The following is a 24,627-nucleotide window of genomic DNA, read 5'->3' as shown; positions in this document are numbered from 1 at the left end:
CCCTGGCTAAAGTTAGGTAATAAAAGAATTTAAAAGATTATTTTTAAAAGTGCTATGGTTATAAGTCAGCTTAATTAAAAAATGGATATCCAAACTATACATATATTTAAAAGGCCTTCGTGTTATTTTTTCTGTTCTTGAATCTTATTTTTCTGAAGAAAAAAATTTTTTTTTATTTTTCTTCTCAGTTGACTGAATTGTTTTTCTCCATTTTGTCTGCTACTCTTGATGCACACATTAGATGATCGAAGAGAATTTCTAGCAGCCTGGGACTCCTGAGGAAAACGGAGGAGGCAACACCAACCCTGTTTTGGGAAAAAACAAAAAAATGCTGTTTTCCTCATGAAACCCCAGGAAATAAAAGTGGGTAAATCTCTCTCAAAATCTAAGGCTCTGTTCCATTTTGCATTACGTCATCTGACATTTTTGACTATTGAGGGCGTAGCAGAAATTACTTTGAATTATGAAAGAGCTTTGGTGTATAATAACTAGATAGAAAATGTATTTTTAGGGATGTCTAATGGCAGTTGTGGGAGGATACTCTGCCCTTTGCCTGTTTGGATCAGAGAAGCCATGCCCTTGGCCTCCTAGAAAGTATGGAAATGTGTCCATCCCCCACTGAGAGATAAGATTCCTACAGGAGGTGGGCTGATTTTCTTTGGAGGGAATCCAGGATCTGGCATAAAAATGGGATCCTGGCAGGGTGAGGAAGCTCACACCTGTAATCCCAGGACTTTGGGAGGCTGAGGCGGGCAGATCACAAGGTCATGAGTTCAAGACCAGCCTGGCCAATGTGGTGAAACCCTGTCTCTACTAAAAATACAAAAAAGAAAAATTAGCTGGGCATGTTGGTGGGTGCCTGTAGTCCCAGTTACTCGGGAGGCTGAGGCATAAGAATCGCTTGAACCTGGGAGGTGGAAGTTGCAGTGAGCCAAGATTGCACCACTGCACACCAGCCTGGGCGACAAAGCAATGAGACTCCATCTCAAAAATACATACAGACATACATAAAAGGGATCCTTAATTTGGGGGGATTTGTTTTGCCTTTCAGTTGTGCCTGCTTATTAATTCATAGAAACTGCATGCTTTAAAGAGAAACTTGAAACTGGCAAATGAAAAATCATACAAGTACTAGATCCTCTTCTGACTATGTATTTATAGGTGTTGTGTGTGTGATATGAAAGAGCTTTGATTAATTGGCTTAAAAATAGTGGGAACTTAAATCAAATATTCTGTCGGAAAAATATAAACTGTAATGCGTTTTAGTTCACATGACTAGTAAGCTGTGGGACATAAAGACATTTTTAAAGATGATTGGTTGTGCTCACTTTGGTAGCACATATATTAAAATTAGAATGATACAGAGAAAATTGGCATGGCCCCTGTGAAAGGATGACATGCAAATTCATGAAGCATTCCATATTTTTTAGAAAGATGCCTGCTCTCACTGGTAATTAGAGCAAAACAAACTTAAAGTGAGGTTTTGTCCTCATTAAACTGGCAAAAATCTAATAAATTCTTAATATTCATTATTGGTTAAGATGTGGAGAAATAAGCACTTTCAAATACCGCTGGTATAAAAGGCAATTTGACAATAACTACCAACATTTAAAATATGAATACCTACAATTCCACTTCCAGGAACCTGTCTCAAAATCATCACATAATATATCCAGGAGAAATTGCTAACATTTCTGATAGTAGATATAGATTACCATAGTTTTCAGCATAAATGTAGACTTCTCCTATTTTGCTGAAGTAGAACATAACTTTAATAATACTCCCTTAGAATTCTGAGAGAAAGCTATTAAATTTAGACTAAAAAGTAATAAAGCGTTTTTAACTTATTACAGATAGGTACAGAGCAGAGGTACTATATAAAGTACTTTACAGGAAAAAGTTTATTTAATCTTCACAATAAAATGATGAGGAATTTGAGGCAAGGAAGAGTTAGGAGTGCCAAGGTAAATTGGTAAGTGGCTAAGCTGATGTTCATTCTTAACATTGGGGTTCACTGTGAGATAGGAGTTCAGCAGGACTTGTTTCTCAAGACACAGGTCACAGAGACCCCATTGATAAAACAGGATGTGGCAAAGAAGCCAGCTGAAGCCAGCCACAATCAAGAAGACAACACTCATTATAATTCACCAGCACCATGACAATTTACAGATGCCATGGAAACTCCTGGAAGTTACTCCATACTGTCTAAAAAGAGAAGAAAGTCTCAGTTCCAGGAATTCCCAGCCCCTCTCCTGGAAAACTCCTGAATAATCTACCCCTTGTTTAGCATTTAATCAAGAAATAATCACTAAAATATCCAAGCAGCAGTCCTTGGGACTGAACTTGCTTTCATTTAAAAAAAGAAAAGATAAGCCGGGTGCGGTGGCTCACGCCTGTAATCCCAGCACTTTGGGAGGCCGAGGTGGGTGCATCATGAGGTCAGGAGATCGAGACCATCCTGGCTAACACGGTGAAACCCTGTCTCTACAAATATACAAAAAATTAGCCAGTCGTGGTGGCGGGTGCATGTAGTCCCAGCTACTCAAGAGGCTGAGGCAGGAGAATGGCGTGAACCCAGGAGGTGGAGCTTGCAGTGAGTTGAGATGGTGCCACTGCACTCCAGCCTGGGTGACAGAGCGAGACTCTGTCTCAAAAAAAAAAAAAAAAAAAAAAGATAAAGCTTATTGGGAAAGTAAAAATGTCTTCAAAACTTAGACATTTAGTCTAAATTTTACAGATCAGATATTAGGTTTGCTATAAGCTGCTTTTTTGACTTTGAAAATTGTTCAATTTACCTGCTGTGGAGCCATTAGAGTCTAGTTAAGTCCTGGGCACATGTGGAGTTAGCCATGCCTCCTAGCTGTGCTGGAATGAGTCAGACTTTATCTCGACTTCTGTCTGGTGTTCTAGGCTCCACACCTGGTACAAAATTAGAATCACTTACTTACCAGGTTTTTCACCAAAGTGAAAGTTACTAAGAGTTAACAGTGTAACATGTACTTGAGACTACTGAAAAAGTTTTACATGCAAGGTATGTAAGGAAAATAAAATGAGGTTTTGGGAAAAGATTATAAGAATTCATGAGAATGTAGTTTTTCGTGTTTTTTTTGTCTTTTGTGTTTTTTTTGTTTAGTTTAGAGAGTGCATTAGTCTATTTTCACACTACTATAAAGAACTGCTGAGGACTGGGTAATTTATAAAGGAAAGAGGTTTAATTGACTTAACGCTTCTGCAGGGCTGAGGAGGCCTCAGGAAACTTACAATCATGGCAGAAAAGGAAGCAAACACATTCTTCTTCACATGGTGACAGAAGAGAGAAGTGCAGAGCGAAAAGGGGAAAAGCCCGTTATAAAACTGTCGGATCTCATGAGAACTCACTTACTATCACGAGAACAACATGGGGAAACCACCCCCATGATCTAATCACCTCCCACCCGGTCTCTCCCCTAACATGTGCAGATTACAATTCAGATTACAATTCACAATGAGATTTTGGGTGGGGTATAGCCAAACCATGTCAGAAGGTTAAAGGATACTTCTAAGTTAATAGGATATAGCTGGACATTTGAGTAAGTTGTGGAAGCTTTGTGAAAATTAATCTTGTAAAAGAAATTATGTGTGGAAAATATTGGCTAAAGTTAAAGGGATATCATTCAGTTTTTCCATAAATTGAACATTGGAATAAAAGAACAACTGAGTTTTCTTATAGCATTCATCTGCATTTTAACAAAAATTTGTAAAGGGTTATAAAAGGTTCATAAGAAACTTACCTTATGGTCAGATATTAAAATTGAATATATTTGTCGCTAAGGTTTTATTAAGAATTGGGGTTGACATTAATGGTACACTAATGCGAGGGTGAAATTTGGCTTTAACTCAAACAGGATTTTCATGTCAAATTAAAAAATAATTTAAAAAATTGTTTGGCTTTAGGATAAACTAAAGGAAAAATAAGGGAAAGGTAAGAGACAAATTGTTTGGAAAGCTAAGTCTTCCCTCTATCAATTAGTAAAGGTTTTTACCTTCTAAAATTTTTCAGTTATTATTTTGGCTAAAGTAATGACTTATGGTGACCTGGAATTCTATTTTATAATATCAAGTGTTTTAAATCTTTGATATTTTACAAACTTTCCAAGATTAAATTTTAAATTATGTCTTATCCTGACCAATTAATCTTTAGATAGTAGGTCCCCTACTATCTATAGCATGTTTGGTATAAAAATCATACAGGAAACATTGTCAAATATGAGCTGGTGTTTGGATTTCTTTGGGCTGTATTTGTATAAATATGTTATTGGTATGTGTTCCAAAATTGTACGAAACTCCTTTAATTCTGATATGAACTTAGTGTATGTTATTAATAGTTTTAATTGTTATGTATAATTGTTGTATGCCACAGAAGTAACCAAAATTCCTAGTCAACTGTGGCTTCAATAGTGGCTATCCTAAGGCTTTTTGTCATCCACAGACAATTGTTGCCTTGTTTTGATCCTCTTCAAAAGATGGTTTGTAATCAGCTATAGGACTTTGACAGGTGCTTTTGAATGCAAGTTTCTGATAACTTTGGATATTGTGACATTAGAGTATAGAGAAAAACTTTCACGACTCTCAAAGAGAGCTGAAATGTTCATGAATATCAAGTGGAACAGGATTTAACTGCATATACTGAATGAACAGAAAACTGAAGTAATCTTTTTTGACTTTCTGCTTAAAATGTTGCTGATCCTTTGTTTTGTCTTTTTGGAGCTGGGAAATTTTTTTTTTTTTGAGCTATTGACAGTTTTAATAATTGAGTAAGTTATGCTCCTGTGGACAAAATTTAGAGCATATTTGTTTCTCTCTGCTTTATTTCTCCAAAATTTGTAAACTATTTGTGAGTATTCTTAACTTCTGGCCATATAGTTATTTTCATAAGTGCAATAAGAATCTGTTTTCTTTTGTAACAGGATACAGTTGGAGAAACTGGTTATTTTACCAAGGCTTTGACTGGAATGGCATGCTTTCCTTTAAGGAATTAAATTTGACTTATAGAACCAACAAAAGCCCACTGGGAAAACTGGCCTCATACCTTGTCTCCACAGTCCCTGTACAGGATTCCTGACTTGAGGTAATAAAGGATGTCACTTTCTGACAGGCTCAGGAGCACAAAGTTATCTTGGGACCTAAACAGGAGAAGAATTTACCCAGCTCATATAGGTATTTGATGGTGGAAATTGATGACTGGGCTCAGCTTTAAAAAGGTCTTATCTGAGATTCCTTATGGAACAAAATTCCATTAAAGGCAGTTAAAAAGAACCTACATGGCAAATAATTATTCTTGCTGCACTTTATACAAATAATCAGGCCAAGTATAATAAGACCAAAGTTTATTTTGCAAACAACTCATTTCTACCTTGATTTGTCTTTAGTAAAAATGGGAGATTGGAAAGAGCAAAAATATGTTTCAAGAACTGTGGTACACTTGTCATTAGATTCTAGTCTCATCAGTTGTTTTTTACATTTTTTCCTGAAATTTAGATGGACTCTGCTTATTCCTGTGAACCAACCACTGATTTCTGACTGCTGCACAGAAGAAACAAGAGGTATGGGCAATTTAAATAACTGGATCAATATTCTAATTCTGGGCACACATTGGAATCAGCTAGTGACCTTATATCTGCTTGCTTCCAACAATTGCCCAGTTCGTGGAAAGCCTTCTTATTTTATTTACTTGGGATTATTTTGCTTTACTGTTGTGGATTATATTGCTGTTGTACTCTGTGTAGGAATGCAGTATAAGCTTACTGTATGTTTTCTTAAGTTGAACACTTATTAATCTTTTAGATATCACCTTTTGTTGGAACTCAGAGTTATGAATGGCCCTGGCCATACCTACACGTTCTGACTGAGATCTTCTCTACCCTAAATGTCAGAAACCCTAACAGTTAGGCTGAAAGATCATCATCATTATTCAGACTGAAGAAGTTACAGAAGATGGATCTTCATCCCTCTACAACCCTTAGGATTAAGGGTTCCATTGTAAAAGGGCGGAGAAATATATTCAGAGGTGTTTTAACCAGAGCAACTCCATCTTGAACAGAGACTGGATAAAATAAGTCTGAGACCTAATGGGCTGCATTACCAGTAAGTTAGGCATTCGAAGTCACAGGAAAAGGTAGGAGGTTGGAAAAAAGTACAAGTCATAAAGATTTTGCTGATAAAACAGATTGTGATTTTAAGCCAGGCGAAAGAAGCCAGCCAAAATCCACCCAAATTAAGATGGTGATGAAAGTGACCTCTGGTCATCTACTGCTCATTATATGCCAATTATAATGTATTTGCATGCTAAAAGACACTCCCCCCAGCACCATGACAGTTTACAAATGCCATGACAATGTCAGAAAGTTACCCATATGGTCTAAAAAGGGAGGAACCCTCAGTTCTGGGAATTGCCCACCCCTTTCCTGGAAAACTCATGAATAATCCACCCCTTATTTAGCATATAATCAATAAATAACTGTAAGTATTCTTAGTCGAGCACCCTATGCCGCTTCCTTGCCTATGGAGTAGCCATTCTTTTGTTTCTTTACTTTCTCAGTAAACTTGCTTTCACTTTACTTTATAGACTCGCCCTAAATTCTTTTTTGTGCGAGATCAAAGAACCCTCTCTTTGAATCTGGATCAGATCCCTTTCCAGTAACACTAGTGCCCGACAAACTAGCTATTGCAAAGTTGTTAATTTGGGAGTTTTTTTTAAAGATAAATAATTAAAGCCATTTTTAAATGACTGGATATTGAATTGATTTTAAGTAATTAAAATTTTTAAAAAGGAATTAGCTGGAATGCTATAAAATAAGTCAGAGATGGTTATGTTTTAAAAAAGAATCTTAACAAATTAAAGTAAAGCAGACAGAGAAAAAACTCCCTAAAACCAAAATGAGAAAGAGGTGAGTAAGAAAGTTGTTTAAACGTCAGTGTACTTTAGTTTGTTGGGAATGAATGGTGCCTTTGCTGCATTCTTCTTAGTAGCTTTCCTGCTATTCATTGAGGCCTGTGCTAAAGCTAAGACCCAGATACTTGAGATTGAAACCACTTTTGCAAAAAAAACTGATGACAGTGAGAGAAATCTGACCTGACTCCATCTTGCTTCTTATCTCCAAGCTCTCCTTGTCCATTCCTGAGCATAGGCCACGGTAACTATGGGAAGAATTTAAACATGGAGTTTGGAGTTGCTGAACTGAAGAAGCCTCAAGGTCTCTCTGACCTCACCCCTAACACCCATCAACTCTCAAAAGGCACAGATGTTTATCTGCCTAAGATTTAGACCCATCAAGGAGAAAAAATTGTTTTTTCTTCCTTTTCCTGTAAGACCAAGAATATAAACCACAGCTGAATGGACCCTTTGACTAAATAGCATACAAGTTAATATCTATTCCCTGATCCACTTACTCTCCCTAGTACTCCCCTCCACAAAATTCCACTTCTCCTTGCTCCCAAAACCTGTTTTTCCAGGATGCTGTGCAAGCTTCTGAGCCACACTGAGGGGTGGTAATCATTCAGTGGATCTCCCCACATTTATGCAACCTCCCGCTGGGTTCTTCTTGCCTGCTGCCCAGATGGAGATAATTTATCAAGGCAGGGGAATTGCAATAGAAAATGTTTCATACATATAGAGCTGGCTAAATGGGATACAGGAATTTTATTATTATTCAAATCATCCTCCTCAAGAATTTGAAGGCAAGGGTTTTTCAAAGATAGCTTGTGGTGGTGGTGGGGGTTGGTTAGGCAGTGGGTGCTTGTTGCTGACTGGTTGGGTTGCAATCATAGGGGTGTGGGAAATGATCCTAATGCTTGCTGAGTCACCTCTGGATGGTACCACAGGTGTGGTCAGTGGATCCAGGTGGAACCATTGTTTATCAGATATGCAAAAAATCTGAAAAGACATATCAAAAGGCCAATCTTAGGTTCTACAATAGTAATGTTTTCTGTAGAAGCAATTGGGGAAGTTGCATATTTTGTGACCTCCAGAGTAATGACTGGTAATTGTTTATGTCTACACCATAGCCGAATTCAGTCTTCTCTTATCCTCCTATCCTTAGCCTAGGGGTCTCTCATTACCTTTACAAAGGCAGTTGAGTTTTGAGGAAGGGCTGTTACATTTAAACTATAAACTAAATGTCTCCCAAAGTTAGCTGGGCCCAAGCCCAGGAATAACTAAGGGCACTTTGAAAACTAAAGGCAAGATAGGGGTTGGTTAGATTAGATCTCTTTCACTGCGATAATTTTCTTGCTGTTACAGTTTTTGCGAAAGTGGTTCCATATACATATTAAATAAATTTGTATGCCTTTCCTCCAGTTAATCTGCCTTTTGAGAGTTGGTTTTTCAGTGCACCTTCAGGGGCAAGGGCCTTGGCCCCTACAATATCACACAATCTAATGGAAACAGATAATACCTAAAAATGTTATAAGGGCTAAGGGAAAACTTCCTTTTCACCCTTTGAAAGTGCTGAAAATCAACTGAAAAAAAGGCAAATTGATAGAAAGAAAAGGCATACACTTTATTTTTTAACATGCACAGAAAAAAAATGACATGATTACCTCAGCCCCCCAGTGGGGTACAGGAGTTTATATACCCTTTGTCTTAGGGTAGGGAGGATATAAGAATATAGACACTTCTTTTGAAGGACAGTAAATGATGATTACGGAGAATGGACAAGGGAGGCAGAAATTAACTTGTAAATGATTCTCTTTGGAATTTGAATGAGCCCAGAGGCAAGCATTATCTTGTGAAAAGGTTCATCTAAGTATGGTTGCATTCTTCAGTCTTCTTTTGTGCTACAGATAATGAGAGTTCAGGGATGGCAGAGAAGGCAGTTGTGTTTCTTTTGGTAAGAAGCTTTGTTGGCCAGATAAGGAAATTTCAGAGAGATAGAGAGTTCCTCCCTGTGCTCAAAGGGAGGAACAAGACAAGGTTAAAAGGACCTTGATTCTGAGGCTTGTTTCTGAGGACTTTCACTTGTCAAAAGCAGTCAACATGTCTAAGCACCATATTTTGGAGAATTGTTTTCTGCACTCCAACCACGTTTAAGACTTATATATGAATGAGAGTTAATACTGGTAGTTCCTGGCCAAAGTTTTGCACTTATAGAAATTAAAATCTAAGGAAATTTCAGGCAGATAAGTGTGTGAAGCTTTAGGCTCCAGAAACTTATGTTGTACTCACCTGATGGGTTCATCTTGCCTGCTTTTCAGAAAAGCCAATGCACTGAGTACAGTAGGTTTTCACAACAAAGAAAGAGTTGAATAATCACAGGTGTAGCTGAACAGAATGATGGGAGGAATTACTCAAATCAGCCTCCCCAAGAACTCAGAGGCTAGGGTTTTATGGATAGTTTGGTGGTTAGGGGTCTAGTGAATGGGTGCTATGATTGGTTGGGGATGAAATCATAGGGGTATGGAAAATGGTCCTGTGTGCTGAGCAGCCAGTAGGTGGGAAACATAGGAATGGTTGAGTTTGAGCCGCGAGTCACAGGTCCAGGTGGGGTCAGTCACTTGGATGCAAAAGTCTGAAAAACATCTCAAAAGACCAATCTTTGGTTCTGCAATAGGCATGTTACCTATAGGAGCAATTGGGAAAGTCACAAATTGACTTCTGGACACATGACTCTGAAGCAGTAAGGGATTGTGGAAAAGCAAGCTATGGAACAACTGCTGATTATAATTTAATCATGCCTACATTTTAGCAGAATCAATGCCCCTCTCATAATCCTAATCTCCTGGTCTTTCATTAGTTTTACAAAGGTGGTTAAAATCCCTGACCAAGGTGAGGGTCAGTTTTAGGGTGGGACCATTATCATACTTGCTTCAAAGTTAAACTATAATATAAACTAAATTTCTCTCATTGTTAGTCTGGGGTACAGCCAGGAATGAGTGAGGACAGCCAACCTGTGAGGCTAGAAGCAGGATGGAATCAGCCATGCTAGACTTCTTTCTGTTGTAGTGTTTGCAAAGGCGGTTTCAATGTGACTTGGGTTGGCCTTTGGAATAGACGGGTAACTGGGAGTATCTTCAGTAAGGATTTAATGTGCTCCTGCCTTTTTGAGGACTCTTGTTCTCCCTGCTTATTTAAAAGCAAAGCAAACCAGCAAAGGTAACAAACATACACAAAGCAAAGAAAAACACCTTAAAACCATAGCAATATCTGGGAGGCCAAAGAGGGCGGATCTTCTGAGGTCAGGAGTTCGAGGCCAGCCTGGCCAACATGGTGAAACCCTGTCTCTACTTAACATACAACAGAATTATCTGAGTGTGGTGGTGAATGTCTGTAATCCCAGCTACTCAGGATGCTGAGGCAAGAGAATCACTTGAACCTGGGAGGTGGAGGTTCCAGTGAGCCAAGATTTTGCAATTGTACTTCAGCCTGGACAACAGAGTGAGACTGTGTCTCAAAAAATAAAATAAAATAAAATAAAAATAAAGAAAAAAGAAAAAAAACATATCAACAAATAAATCTTACATTAAGCTCCTGTTATAACCTAGGGCATTTTCCAGAAAGACATTTAGTAGTTGAAAATGGCATAGATAATCTCTCCGTTTAAAATATGTACCATAAAACTGAGGCTTTTTCATCTGAACTCATTTCCCTCAGGAACTCATCTTCTTCATACCTGGGAGAGGTTTTGGGCAGGACTAGAATGTCATTATCATTCGTTATTATACCTTTATTTTCTGTTCCACTGCTTTTTTTTTCTCTCCTCCAAATAGTTTATCTCCCTCTCATGATGTAGATTTTAATGCTGCATTCAGTTGCCCAGTGTACTACTCCATTCTCCCTCATACTCTCTTGGCTAAGAATTAACTCAGTCAGCATCTGGTAGGACAGGTGCTTATTCTATTCCCAACATTCAGACACAGTCATCCTCTCTGCTCTAGGAGTTAAGCAGTACTTGTCTGGTTTCCATCATCCATAGCACCTTGACATGCCCTTTCAAATGCCTCTTTTTTTGCTCTCTCTCTCCTCCACCTGCAACTCATTAAGATAATTGACTTTTTTAATTTTTATTTTAGCTGTAACATAAATTTTACTCCTTAAAGAATGTGGCTGCCTGACTGGTTTTAAATGATGTTAAGGTGAATGTAATGACAAGCACTCACAGTAGGAGATGACATGGGGTGAATGGTGGAGGGTAGCAATTTCCATTTCAGTGAGCAACATAGAATGGGCTTGCCCTGAGGGAGTGACTTAGAATAGATACTCCCAAGCACCTCCTGAGAGATAGAGGTATGGGACACAGAAGAGAGAAGGAAAGAGAAGGTCATGGAATATCTATTGTAGGGATGAAGAAAATTGCGATAACAAAAAGACCAACAATTGTATAAACGAGTGAAGGAAATACTAAGATTCTGGGGTCTTCACAACCAACTTTTGCGTCCTGGGTTTACTGCTTACTTGCTGTGTAATATTGCGCAAGGTCAGGGACTGTAGCTCAGGTTTTGGTGGGGACAGATGGTGGATGGGGTGGAGGGCATAGGAGGTGAGTTTGTAGATAATGTAGAGGAACTCTGTAAGTTAAAATAGAATTTTGATTTTGCTAATCACAAAATAATCACTTTGTTAGAGGTACAGAGAATGTATATGATGAGTCAGAAAGGAATTAGAAAACAAATTAATAATTAGTTAATTATAATCAGCAATTGGTTAAATTATAATCAGCAATTGTTCCGTAGCTTGCTTTTCCATAATCTGCTCCAGAGTAACAACCTAGGGGCCATAAGTAAGACAATAGCAGTGGTAGTAGCAGATATAGATAGATAGATAGATCGATTGATAGATAGATAATAGATAGATAATAGATAGAATTACATGTATATATAACTATATATGTAACTACATATATGTATGTATAACTATATAAGTAACTGCATATATAGTTATATATGTTATATATAGTTACACATGTATTATATATAGGTATATAATTATATATAGTTATATATTATATATACACTTAAATATATTTTATATGTAGTTACATACAATTATATATATAATATATGTATATAAACATTGTTAAATGAAGTTTAGCTTAAAGCTGCCTCTTTACATATTTTAAAGATTCTTTATACATAGTGAACTGTACTCTAACTGGATGTGTAGAACAGACTGCAACCTACTCTTGTGCCAATCACCAAGTTTTGGTCAGGCAGCCAACTGTTCAAACTAGGTTCACATAAGGCAAACTCTGAGCTGTAATGAATCTGGCTGTTTCTACACCTCATTTCTATTTTCCATACTCACTTTTTTTTTTTTTTTTTTTTTTTTTTTTTTTTACCATCCATATGTCTTCCTCCACCACATGGCTATGCTGCAGCCTCTCTGAGCCTATTCTGGTTTGGGAGGATGTCCAATTTGCATATCATTCTTTAGTCAATTCAACTCCTAAGTTCAATGTTTCAAATCTATGTATATTTGTCTAATGTTATATATATATACAAACACACACATATATATACACACACATATATATATGCACACATATATATATGGTGGTAATAGATATAGAAACTAATAAGAAATATCAATTATATTGGATGTTGAGATCAAGAGTGACTCTTTGTTTTCTGCTTTCGCAATTGGCATAACATCAGAACATCATAACATCAGGAAAAGATTTTATGGAGGAAAATGAGGAATACTCTTAAGGTTATTTGACCCAGAAGGCTTGTGTATTACACATGTGGAAGTGATATGCAGATAGTCATATTTGGATCTGGAATTCAACTGCATACTTTGATTGGATGTCATCCTTTGTGCAAGACTATAGCACTGCCTTTAGATATGGACTATGAAAGCTTCAGGTGAGATTCAAGAGAGGTAAAGAGAATAGTGATGATGATCATGATGGCTATATTTCAATGGTGCACTTTACCATGTAATTTTTAATATAAATTTATTTTATCCTACACAATGGATAAGCTATACATTATAAATATCATATCTATTTTTTAAGTGAAACAATAAGTTCTGAAGGTTATACATTTTCACATTATGCTGGACCTAAGAGAACTTCCCCTCCACTGTAGTCAGGTCCAAGTTCATACTGCTCACTGCAAGACAGCCAATTAGTCAAGAGACATGGTGTTGGGGTAAGGAAGGAGACTATTTTGGAAAGCCAGCACATTGAGAAGATAGCAGACTAAGGTCCTAAATAAGCTCTTAAAAGGTATGAATCTCAAGCTTCTTTTTATATTGGGGAAGGGACAACAAGGAGGTGGTTGGGGTCAAGAGATGACTGGTGACCGCAGATAGTTGGGCATTAGAAGCATTCAGAAAAGGTTGCAAAACATCTTTGTTCAGAGTCAACTGCTTTTCAGATGACTAAACCAGACCATCTTGTTTCTATACATCTTTAGCATAGTATTATTACTTCTTTGTATACTTCCTTATCTCCTCAGGGCTGTTTTGAGAGAGAAATAGTCATGAGTTCTAAAGTTAAACTATCATCTAAGCTGTTTTTGTGATTTAGCTTAGCTTACATACAGGAAGGGGCAAAGGCAGTTAGCTTGTGAGGTTAGAAGCAAGATAGGGTCAGCCAGGTTAGATTTTTCTCACTGTTATATTGCCCTTGGAAGGTTGCTGAAAAATCAACTCATAATAAGGCAGATGAATATGAGAAAAGGCAAATTTATTAGATCATAGTTTTAAATGACATAGGAGCCTTCAGAATGAACACCCAACACCCCAGTGGAGTGCAGAAACTTATATACCATGTTGACATTACAGAAAGAAAGGAAGCTTGGATCCTTGCAAAACACATTATGGGAAGAGGGAGAAGAAGGATTCTCTTGAGGGTCAAACATAATTACTAGGTACAATTTAATGGGCTTGATGAACTTACAGTCGTCTAGGGCAAAAAATGTTGAGCTCTTAGAGTGGACAATGATTTGTGGACACAATTCTATCCAGGTTTGTTGACAGACTTTAGTCTTCCTTCTTCAATATGGGTTCATTTCATGAAGACTCTGGGAAGGGACTGGAGATAATTGTTTTTCTCTTTGACAGGTCTAGAATGTATGCAAACAAGGAAGCTTCAGAGTATCCTATGCTATGGGAGAGGTGATAGGGGAGGAGGTCAGAGAGACCTGAGGTTTCTGTATAAGTGCAGCATGTACAAAGCACTATATTTGGGGTATCAGTTTCTGAATCCCCAAAATTGAAATACACCATAAAGTAATAGACTCAGTGCCGTTCTGCTATCCTTGTCCTGACTGCCTAACAATGAAGGGTAGCCAAAAACTAACATCAGATGTAAGAACATCTGCAAAGCTGGAACATTCTGATGCTGCAAATTCCAGTTCTACTCCTCTGTTCCCACCCATACCTGAAACCCTCTGGCTTTGAGCTCTCTTTAATTTGAACTCCTATGTCTGCATTAAAGAGATAATTGTATTACCCTATCTTGTGAATATTTGTTTTCATACCCTTGGCAAAAAAATATTACCAAGAACTTGGTTTTGGGCTGAACCCATTTCAGCGATCTCATCCAGCTTCCTGAGCAAGGGGTAGAAAACTCTAGTGCTAGAAAGCCGAGAGTATTGTATGTACTACATGGGAGTTAAAAACATTGATCTTATGGAAGTAAAGAGTAGAATGATTGTTACCAGTGGCTGGGAAGGGTAGAGGGGGAGGATGGTAAATAGAGACTGGTTAATATGCTCAAAAATACCTTTAGATAGAAGAAATAACTTTAGTGTTTAATAGCACAACAGGGTGACTACAGTTAATAATTTATTGTACATTTCAACATAGAAGATTTGAAATATTCTCAACACAAAGAAATGGTAAATGTTTGAAGTTACAGGTGTTCTAAATATCCTGATCTGATCATTATACATAGTATGCATGTATCAAAATATCATGTGCACCCTATAAATATGTACAATTATATGTATCAATTTTTTAAATTACTAAATTATTATGGATCATTTTATTATGTGCCAATTTTAGCTAAAAAATATCTTGAAAACTTTAGCACTTTCAGGGAATATGTGTGTTGAATTTTTAAAAAGAGAGAAAAAGTGAAACATTAAAGGAAAGAAAACCCTAATAGTTTGTTCCTCAAAATTCCACTTTTTTCAAAATGCTTTATTATAAACTGCGAAATGATTCTAATTACAGGAGTGATTGGTTCTTTTACCCAGGAGAGCCAATAATGTTGCCTTTCAAGAGATAAAAACTGGGGTCAATAAAAAGAAGTCAGGCCCATAACGTGGAAGTTCAGTGATGGCAGATCACCATATTTTCTTTCTTGTGGACAGGAGGAATAAAAGCAGCCTCTTCAGACCATGTCTTCTGGCCATCTGATTGGTCCAGCTTAAGTTGAATGTTTACTCATTGACCAATCAACTGTGACTACTGTGAAAACAGTTATGTTGAACAAACTTGCTGACCTGGTGCTTCACCAATCTAACAAAGCGAGTGGGAGAGAGTTGTATTTTTGGGAATTCAGTGCGTGGGTAGGTAGATGTATTTAATGTAACCTATTTGTGTTCATTACAAAGACAAAATCTTTCAATATTATAGTAGGTATCTATGTCAAGAAGAAAAATAGGTTAGTATGACAAAATTGAATTTTATGAGCATTATTTCCTAAAAACTGGTGACTTTTTAAATCACACAAAAAGCTCCAATTAAAATATATATATTATAAAGTACCTATCATGTTCTAGAAATTTATCCTAGTACCTCTCTCTGTTAAATTATGTGGGAACCCAAGGTGATAAAAATATTAATAAGAACCAACACTCACCAAAGGCCTACAGCTAGGAATAAGGAGAAGGAAATTGAGAGTAATAGAAATAGCTATCAGAACTCTTTTCTAGTTTACATTTATTCTAGTCCTAAAATGTATTCCAATTAGGTTAGCAAATTGATGCTGGAAACGACAAGGAGGCAGAGGAAATACATTTTTGGGCAGTCATAGATATCGGTGGTCCTTTATTACACATATTCCCCTGAATTCCATACCAAACTTGCTGGTGTTTCAAGTTAGAGCTTCACCTACATTTCTCCTAGAAAATATTGCTATAAACAGCTTTCAAGATTGTTTGGCATTATGCTTCCTGTAGTACATGAGTCACTGTATGAATTTTCTAAGCCCAGTCTGAGAACTAAACCTGATTTACATGATTTTTTCCTGTGGGAAAATGAGTTCAGAGTGTCAAATGTAGAGATCATCTTACAGTTGGGAAACCCTTAGCAGACCTTAGTGCCTGGAACTACATTTATATCTGGTACTCGGACATGATTCTCAGCCCTCATGGAAGAGGTATCCAAAACTCGTGAGCAGTCAGTGGTGGCGTATGGACAATGGAGATGAATGAAATGTTTGAAATCAGCTGACTGTTGCCCAGTTTTCCTCATCATGGTTCCATAAGGAGTCATTAAGTTCTGGGCACTGAGGCTGCAGGTGATTCATTAAAAAAAATAAAATTAAATTAAAAAATTACACTTTGTTAATCTTTCCCATTTCTAAACCTCTGAAATATTAATGCCTCAACTCTGAATCTGTCACTTACCATGCAGTAAACTGTAGGAATCTGTGCACAAGTCTCTTCAATCAGCTGTAGCCTTCTAAAAGGTAGGACGTGATTTTGGACTTGGCTTCCTCACCCATGGAGCCCAGCTCCTTGCCTAGCATGTGCTCAGGGAGTGCGTGCAGCCTGGATAAACACACTGGCCTGGAAGTTGCTACACTTTCTGGAATATTTTATTTGATTATTCAGCTACTCCAGTGGTGATTTTCAAATTCCTCAACTTCTAAAATGGTGTGCCTGACACACCAACTGGTTAGTGAAAGCTACTATTGCTGTGAATCAACCAATAGATGAGAAGACTTTTTAGCTGGAGAGACACTGATAAGTTAGTTTCATGCTATAGAACACTCTACCCTTTTTGTTTTTTTGTAATGGCCAAGAATGGTTCCATACAGCAATATGTATTCAGAGGAGCCAAAGGACACTAGACTTCCCAGGAAGACAGGGGAAGATATTTAGGGTAGAGGACAGATTATCAGAAAAAACATGATAGCGGAAATGGTACGAATGAGACTTAAGAAACCAAAGGGTGGTCTACTTGTTTTTGTATTCTTTAACATCAAAATGAAGTTGGTATAAGCTAACAGCATTGCTATTGGCTTCAGATTCTTGATCAGCACAGTAATTGCAGTGGGAGCTTTCAGAAATGGTGAGTAGAGGAGATATCATCCTCTTTATTCTCATGTTCAGGTGGAGTTTCCCCCTTTACAAGGCCAAAAATCACTGCAGCAAAAACAGAAAAAGGAGATTGCAACTTTTCCTCAGCTTCTGCAATAACATAAAATTGTGTTTTCATGATTAAGCATGTTAATTTTAATCTGTGACAATTGTATCTAAGTGCTTCAAATATGACTACCCATTGTGTGACTTCAAATATGACTACCATTTGTATGACAGTTCTATATTCAGTACACACTAAAGAATGCAAAATTAGTGAACCATTTTTAATAGTGGTTTTATACAATTAGGCACAGATATTTATAACGGTATATAATTTTACTCAATAGATATAAAATATTCTCAATCAGTGAAAAGAAAACACCTTTCCTCAAAGGAGATTAGCATTCTTGGGTGTGAAGGGGTTATGGTAGTGAGGTTAATGTCAACTAACATATTCAATATGCTGATATGATCTCATAATTAGAAAGTAAATATATATTGTTTTCATAATACAAACTGTAGAAATTTGGTCCCTCAAAATCTCCTTGATTGGAGAAACAAAGGATAAAAGTGGCTGGAAATTATTAAAATCCACTATAAGTTTCTTGTAGGAAGAAAATATGTCTCCTGGTATTTTTATCTCTCCCCTTTGTTTTTCTTCCTGGCACTTAAGAGGCTTACGGTCCTTGCTGTCTAAACTCTAAGGTTGTGACTTATTAAATGTGAGCTCTCTCTTACATTATCCTCATGAATAGGCAATACTTGGGGGGTACGGCCTCAAGATGTTGACATTCTAGTGGAGAAGACAGTTCAATAAACAAACAGTTGAAATGTAGTGTGGTAAGGTTTAAACCTAGCGTGTTGTGGGAGTGGATTAGAACATCCAGCCCAAACTGAAGTTAAACAGAAAAACAAACAAACAAACAAAGAAAAACACCTGATAAAATATTTGCATAAATACTGTAGAATAATTACCTTAGCAAACCTTGATCAGTAAAGACCACCTATTCTCAGAGGTCCGCTTACAAAGAGAATATTCTATGTTTTCCTTGTTCCTCATTCATTGTGAAAAAGAAAAAACGAAACACTCTTTTCAATCTACATATTAGCTTCTGTGGGAGTTATTGCTGTAAATTTGGCAAAATAACTTATGGATAAGATGTTTTGAAGTGTTTAATTAGAAATATCTTCCTTTCTGCTTTCATGACATAGAATATGGGGGCATTATTCAGAACTCTTTCAAAAAATATTTCTAAATCAAATTACTTTTAATGTAGTGAGATGTTTGTTCACATGAATAAATATTTTTTCAGTTGAGATGTATGAAACCAATTAGGTCTCTATTTATCTCTGCTTGGCAACTGGGTACTGACTTCTCAGCATGAGGCTGAGAACGGCAGCACATGTGGCAGGCTGCTCTATGTGCAATGAGGAGGCTGAGTGCCTCAGTCTCTTTTCCTGTCCTTAACAGTGTAACTGACAGTTCCAGGAGTTAGTGAACCACATTAAGCCTGAAAGCAATAATGCTTTATCAGAAGGTGGATTTCCAAAAATAAGTTGTTTTCTTTCCTTTAATCATGTAAGCTCACTGATTAAATAGGATAATAGAGCATAGTAATTAAGTTTGTCCTGGACTCAGAAGGCATGGCTTCTAAGTCTCGTTTGTACCAACGATGGGACTGCATTCATGTTGCCTGACTTCTTTGTGGCATCATCTCCTCCTCTGGGGAATGCTGGTCATGACTGTACCTCGTGCATGAGTTGCAAAAAGGATTGAATCATGGGTGATCGGTGATGGGAGGAAGAATAGTAGGAAATGCTGCTTTGTATGTTTTCCGTGAGATCTCTCTGCAGGTCAATGGCTGTACAATGAAGATAATAACATTGCTTATTTTGAAAGGGTTGAGACAATCAAATAAGTTAATACAAACAAAGAGTTTAGAGCAATACTTAATATATTATAGGCATGGGTTAGTGTTTAGAAACATGCATATGTTAGACTATGACACTTATAGTTCTTGAATTATTAGTATGGGATATTCACTTTAAATTATCTTCCTTTAATTTTATTTTCATAATGACCTTATAAAGTATTATTATTCCCTTCATAGATGTCAAAACTGAGACTTGAGCGCAGTGGAGATCAGTTACATTGCATTACTTACTAAGTGGCCAAGACAGAATTTATTTAAAGTTGATTGACATCTGAGGTTGTGCTTTATTTTGAACACTGACTGGAATAATTCCAGAAAATTCTATTTTTTATAATAGAAACGTGAAGCTCTTAACCACGGCTGGAAAACCATTCTTTCAAGTTAAAGAAGTCGAATCAAGAACCTCTTTCACTGAGATATGATGTAGCCAATATGCAAATGAGCCAGCACTGAAGTTTCTACTAATGGCAGTGAGTTCAAGTGGGTGCCCCATAGCACAAAAGGGCACCAGCCTTCAATCAGTTCTTAGCCACAGGGAGATGGAGAGCTGCAGGCCTGAGTGTTTTCCTAGAATAATTCACTTTCTCTAAGAATCCAGGGACTTCTCGTACATTTTTTAATCATCTCTATTTGCTCTGAAAGGCCTGTGTGCATGTGTGAGAAAATGTGTTTGGTTTTCATGCAGTGCCATTTGTAAATAGGACCTTGAGGCTAAGCCATGATGGCTGCATTTAGTAAATAATGAATAATAAACGGAGGGAAATATTGAAAGAAAAAAAATCTGTGAATTTGCACAGCCCCAATGAAATTAAATGGAACAAGTCTCTATCAATTTAAGCAAACTTATCATACAGAATTTAATACTTATGAAATTGATAAACTAATAATAAAAAGATAAAAGCTACCATATATTAATTTCCTACTCTGAGCAGGTTACCTTCCACACATTATCTTACGTATCTTTTACACCAATCACTTGGGGCAGATAATTCTTTCATTTTGCAGATGTCAAAGCAGAAAATTAGGGAGATTAAGTAATTAAGCAAGGCTACACAGCAAGTAATAGTAATAATAAATGCCATTTATTGAGCTATTAGCATATGTCAGACACTGTTTCAAGTGGATATCAGGTATTTATTCATCATTGATTTATTTAATAAATATTTATATCATGCCTACCATGCACCAGGCACTGCTCTGAGCTCTAGGCATACAGCAGGGTACAAAACAGCATGCTGTCACACAGCTTATGTTTTAGCTGAGTAACAGACAGTGGACAAATGGATCCATTTTGTGTTATAGTTTTTTTTTGTTGTTGTTTGTTTGTTTGTTTTTTGAGACAGTCTCGCTCTGTCACCCAGGCTGGAGTGCAGTGGCGCTATCTCGGCTCACTGCAACCTCCACCTCCTGGGTTCAAGCAATTCTCCTGCCTCCGCCCCCCCAATAGCTGGGACTGCAGGCACCCACTACCATGCCCAGCTAATTTTTGTATTTCTAGTAGAGATGGAGTTTCACCATATGGGTCAGGCTGGTCTCAAACTCTTGACCTCAGGTGATCCACCCACCTTGGCCTCCCAAAGTGCTGGGATTACAGGTGTGACCCACCACACCTGGCCTATGTTATAATATTGCAATATATAAACGCTATGCAGAGTAATACATCAGGGGAGGAGAACAGAGACGGCTGAAGTGTGTGCAATTTAAAATAGGATGGAGGGCATTTTGGGGAAGCAAGTGAGGAAATGAATTTCAACACCCAAGATGAAACACTGATGGGTTACATCTGTGCAAATCTAGTTACCTGTCACTGCAGCGGGGACCAGAATGAAAACTGAGGTCAAGAGCATGAACAGTGTACTCAGGGAATGTCAGACTTAGGGGCTTACACAGAACTTGACTGTCATGTTCCTTTCCCCACTCACTACTATACTGTAGTTGTTAAGAATGCATTCTTTAGAAACAGTCCTCCTTGGCTCGAATAGTATCTCTAGGGGAGTGCCTGAAAGCAAACTATTTAAACTCATTGAAAGTTTCTTTAGCTGTGAGTTGAAGAAAGTGATAAATTATGCCTAAAATGAACTGAATGATTATGTGTCCCCCCAGTTCATATGTTGAAAGGCTAACCCCCATGGTGACGGTGTTGGGTAGTGGGCCATTTGGGAGGTAATTATGTTATGAGGGCAGAGGCTTCATGAATGAGATTAGTGTCTTAGGTCTCTCTCTCTTTCTACCACATGAGGATACAGCAGATAGGCATCATCTTTGAGCCAGAAATCAGGTCCTCACCAGACACCAAATCTGCTCTGATCTTTTACTTCTCAGCTTGCAAAATTGTGAGAAATAAATTTTGTCTTGTTTAAAAATCACCAGTTTATTGCATTTTGTCCAACAATAGCAGTTGAAATGGACTAAGACAATGTCCCATAAAGTGCTGGTAGGGTTAGTGAGTTCTTTGATCTCACTTCTTACCACTCTTTTTATAACAGACTCTTCTGAATGCATGCTGCCCCATAGCCTGTGCTCCCATCCAATTCTGTCATGAATACCCTTGTTTAAATGCTTTTCTCTTAAACTTAGCTTTACCTACATCACTCTTACCCCAGATTTTATTACTGCTTCTCCAGTTTTCTTTTTCATGTCTTTGCCCTAATGTTATCTCCTTAGAGTCTGTACAAGGACCTTACTAAAGTGTGTGCCTTGGCTGGGCACGATGGCTCACGCCTGTAATCCCAGCACTTTGGGAGGCCAAGGCGGGTAGATCACAATGTCAGGATTTGAGACCAGCCTGACCAATATGGTGACACCTCATCTCTACTAAAAATACAAAAATTAGCTGAGTGTGGTGGCGTGTGCCTGTAATCCCAGCTACTCAGCAGGCTGAGGCAGGAGAATCGCTTGAACCGGGGAGGCGGAGGTTGCAGTGGAGATCGTGCCACTGCACTCCAGCCTGGGAAACATAGTGAGACTCTGTCTCAAAACAAGCAAACAAACAAACAAACAAAAAATATGTGCCTTGCCAGGTGATGCTTGTCCTAACTGGAGGTCTTCCTTCACCTTCATCGTCTTTAGTCTGGTTAGGAGGTCAAGTCTCAGCACATCACAAATATGCAGTCCAATATCTGGAAGGAAATAACTGCAAACAGAAAAAGAAGAAAAACAACCAGCGTCTACGTAATAAGACACCAGTAGGAATTAGGGGAGGAGGACTGGGAATGGATATTGAGAAGGTGAGACCTGGAGGGGCAAGGCTGGAGTATAAATTTGGATAGAAAAGAATTTAACAACCTGGGAGCAATGGCCTGTGCCTGAAGTGTAACATCTGAAGAGGTCAGCCAAAAGGAGCTTCAATGTACTGTGGGGGTAGAGCTTCAAAGCTCGAGCATAAGAATGATTAACAGTAAATAACATAGAGACAGCAGGGCTGCAGTGTGAGAGCATTGAAGTAAGGGCCAGGAGGTTTAGGGAAGCAGAAGTGGAAATGTGGTAATTGATTTATTCTGTAAAACCAAAACAACAACAACAAAATGTCTTCATTATGTTTCCCAGGCAGGCTGATAGGGCACACCTTTAATATTGATGCAGGCCCTCCTCTGGAGGCTAAAGCTCACAACAGGAGATGCTGCCATGGATCTGAGCTCCCTAGAATAAATGCAGATAATGAGCAGATGGTATCGGTGCAGAAGATGAGATTCTGGAAGGGCAGAGGCCAGGTGACAGTGTTGAACCATCAGGGGCAAGGTGTAATTACCAAAATATAGGAAAGTTAGAGTGACAAGGAGGGTGGCTTTGTACCCTGAGATCTGTAGTGAGGGCTAACAGGTTATGGTGTTCAATGAGGCAAGATAGGTCAATGCCTGGTTGTGGTGTTATTTCGCTTGTATGACAAAAGAAAAAGAAAAAAAGACACACAGAGAGAGATAGAAAAGAAAGAAGAGAAAGAAAAAGAGAGAAAGAAAGAGAAGGAGAGAAAAAAAGGAAAGGAAGGAAGGGACAGAGGGAGGGAGGGAAGGGAAGGATGAAAGAAGTGAAGAAAGGAAGAGTGTAAACTGCTGCCCAGGAGGCAGATGACAGCCTGCACAGAAAACTGTGGCTCCCAATGTAAGACAGTTCATAGGCCTGGAACTCACTGAGGGAGACAGCATAAGGGAGAATTCTGCAATGCCACCACAAGAGTACTAATGCTATATGTTCCCCAGGTCCTTCCCCCCAAAAAATCATGATCACATATATGACTAAAATTGCACAGGAGACAAAAGGAACTCAGGTTTTTAAAGTAATTGTTGGCTTTGAGTTCTGATGTAACACTGGTACCAGAAAAACCGAAATGCTATCGGAGTCTTCCAACTCTAAAGGCCCTACTGAGACCAGTTATGATTGGAGTTCTTGGCCAAGCCATCTCTCAATGGATTAAGTCTTTCTGCAGATTGCCCCAGTTATCATTTCCCTAGCCTTCAAGTGTATAATTGGGATAAATATATTTGATAGCTGGCAGAATCCTCATTTTGGTTCCATGACTTGTGGAATCAGAGGTATGTTGATAGTAAGGAGAAAGTGAAGTCCCTGACATGGCCCTGTGTCCCGCTTTCCCCCTTCAGCAAAGGTAGTAGTCAATCAGGAGTAATAATGCATCCTATAGGAATTGTAGAGATTAAAGATGCAAAGTTCTAAAGGATGCTGCCATGTATTGCCATTATAATCACATTCAAGGAGATTGCCTGACCCCTGAAAATAAAAGTGGCTCTTGGAAAATGTCACTGGCCTACTGTAAATGTTGTACAGCATGATGCCACAATTGTGGCCATCTTTGGCAAAGTTTACAGTAGGCTACATATCAAAGCCTCTGGCATTCAGTATGTGGCTATGAATCTGGCAAATATACTCTCTTCAAAACACGTAAGTAAGAAGGAACAAAAAAAGCTGCAATCAATGTGGGAAAAACTGCTATGTTAACTGTCCCCAGGTATAGTTAATATGTTTGCTTTCTGTTACAATATAGAAAGGGACCTTGATCATTGCTGTAGACTGAATGCTATGTCCTCCTAAAATTCATATGTTGAAACCTACTCCCTAATAAAAAGATATTAGAAAATGGGGCTTCTAGGCTCTGCCCTTATGAATAGATTTAGTGTCTTTATAAAAAAAGGTCACAGAAGGACCTGCCACCCCTTTCACTATGTGAGGATACAGTGAGAAGTTGGCTGTCTATCAACCCAGAAGCCGACTGACATCAGAAACCAAATCTACCGGCACCTTGATCGTGGATGTCCCAGCCTCTAGAACTAAAAAAATACACTTTTGTTGCTTATAAAACACCCAGTCTATAATATTTTTGTTATAGCAGCCTGAAGGACTAAGATAGTCAGCTTTGTTATCTCTAGAACATTTGGCTAATGCACTATACTGATGACATAATGTGAAGAAGGTCTTATTTGTAGGGTAGCAAGTAGACTATAAATAT

The 24,627-nt window shown here is 38.0% G+C and overlaps 1 non-coding gene across 1 annotated transcript; it reads left to right on the top strand.

The window, feature by feature from the left end:
* The first annotated feature begins 1,320 nt into the window (after positions 1-1,320).
* LOC129472811 (U6 spliceosomal RNA) lies at positions 1,321-1,427 on the top strand. The gene has a single exon (XR_008654082.1). It is a non-coding gene; the product is annotated as a U6 spliceosomal RNA (small nuclear RNA).
* The last annotated feature ends 23,200 nt before the right edge of the window (positions 1,428-24,627 follow it).

Source organism: Symphalangus syndactylus, chromosome 22, assembly GCF_028878055.3.
Source record: "Symphalangus syndactylus isolate Jambi chromosome 22, NHGRI_mSymSyn1-v2.1_pri, whole genome shotgun sequence".
NCBI classification, from domain to species: Eukaryota; Metazoa; Chordata; class Mammalia; order Primates; family Hylobatidae; genus Symphalangus; species Symphalangus syndactylus.
This window is presented reverse-complemented; position numbering and strand designations above follow the sequence as displayed.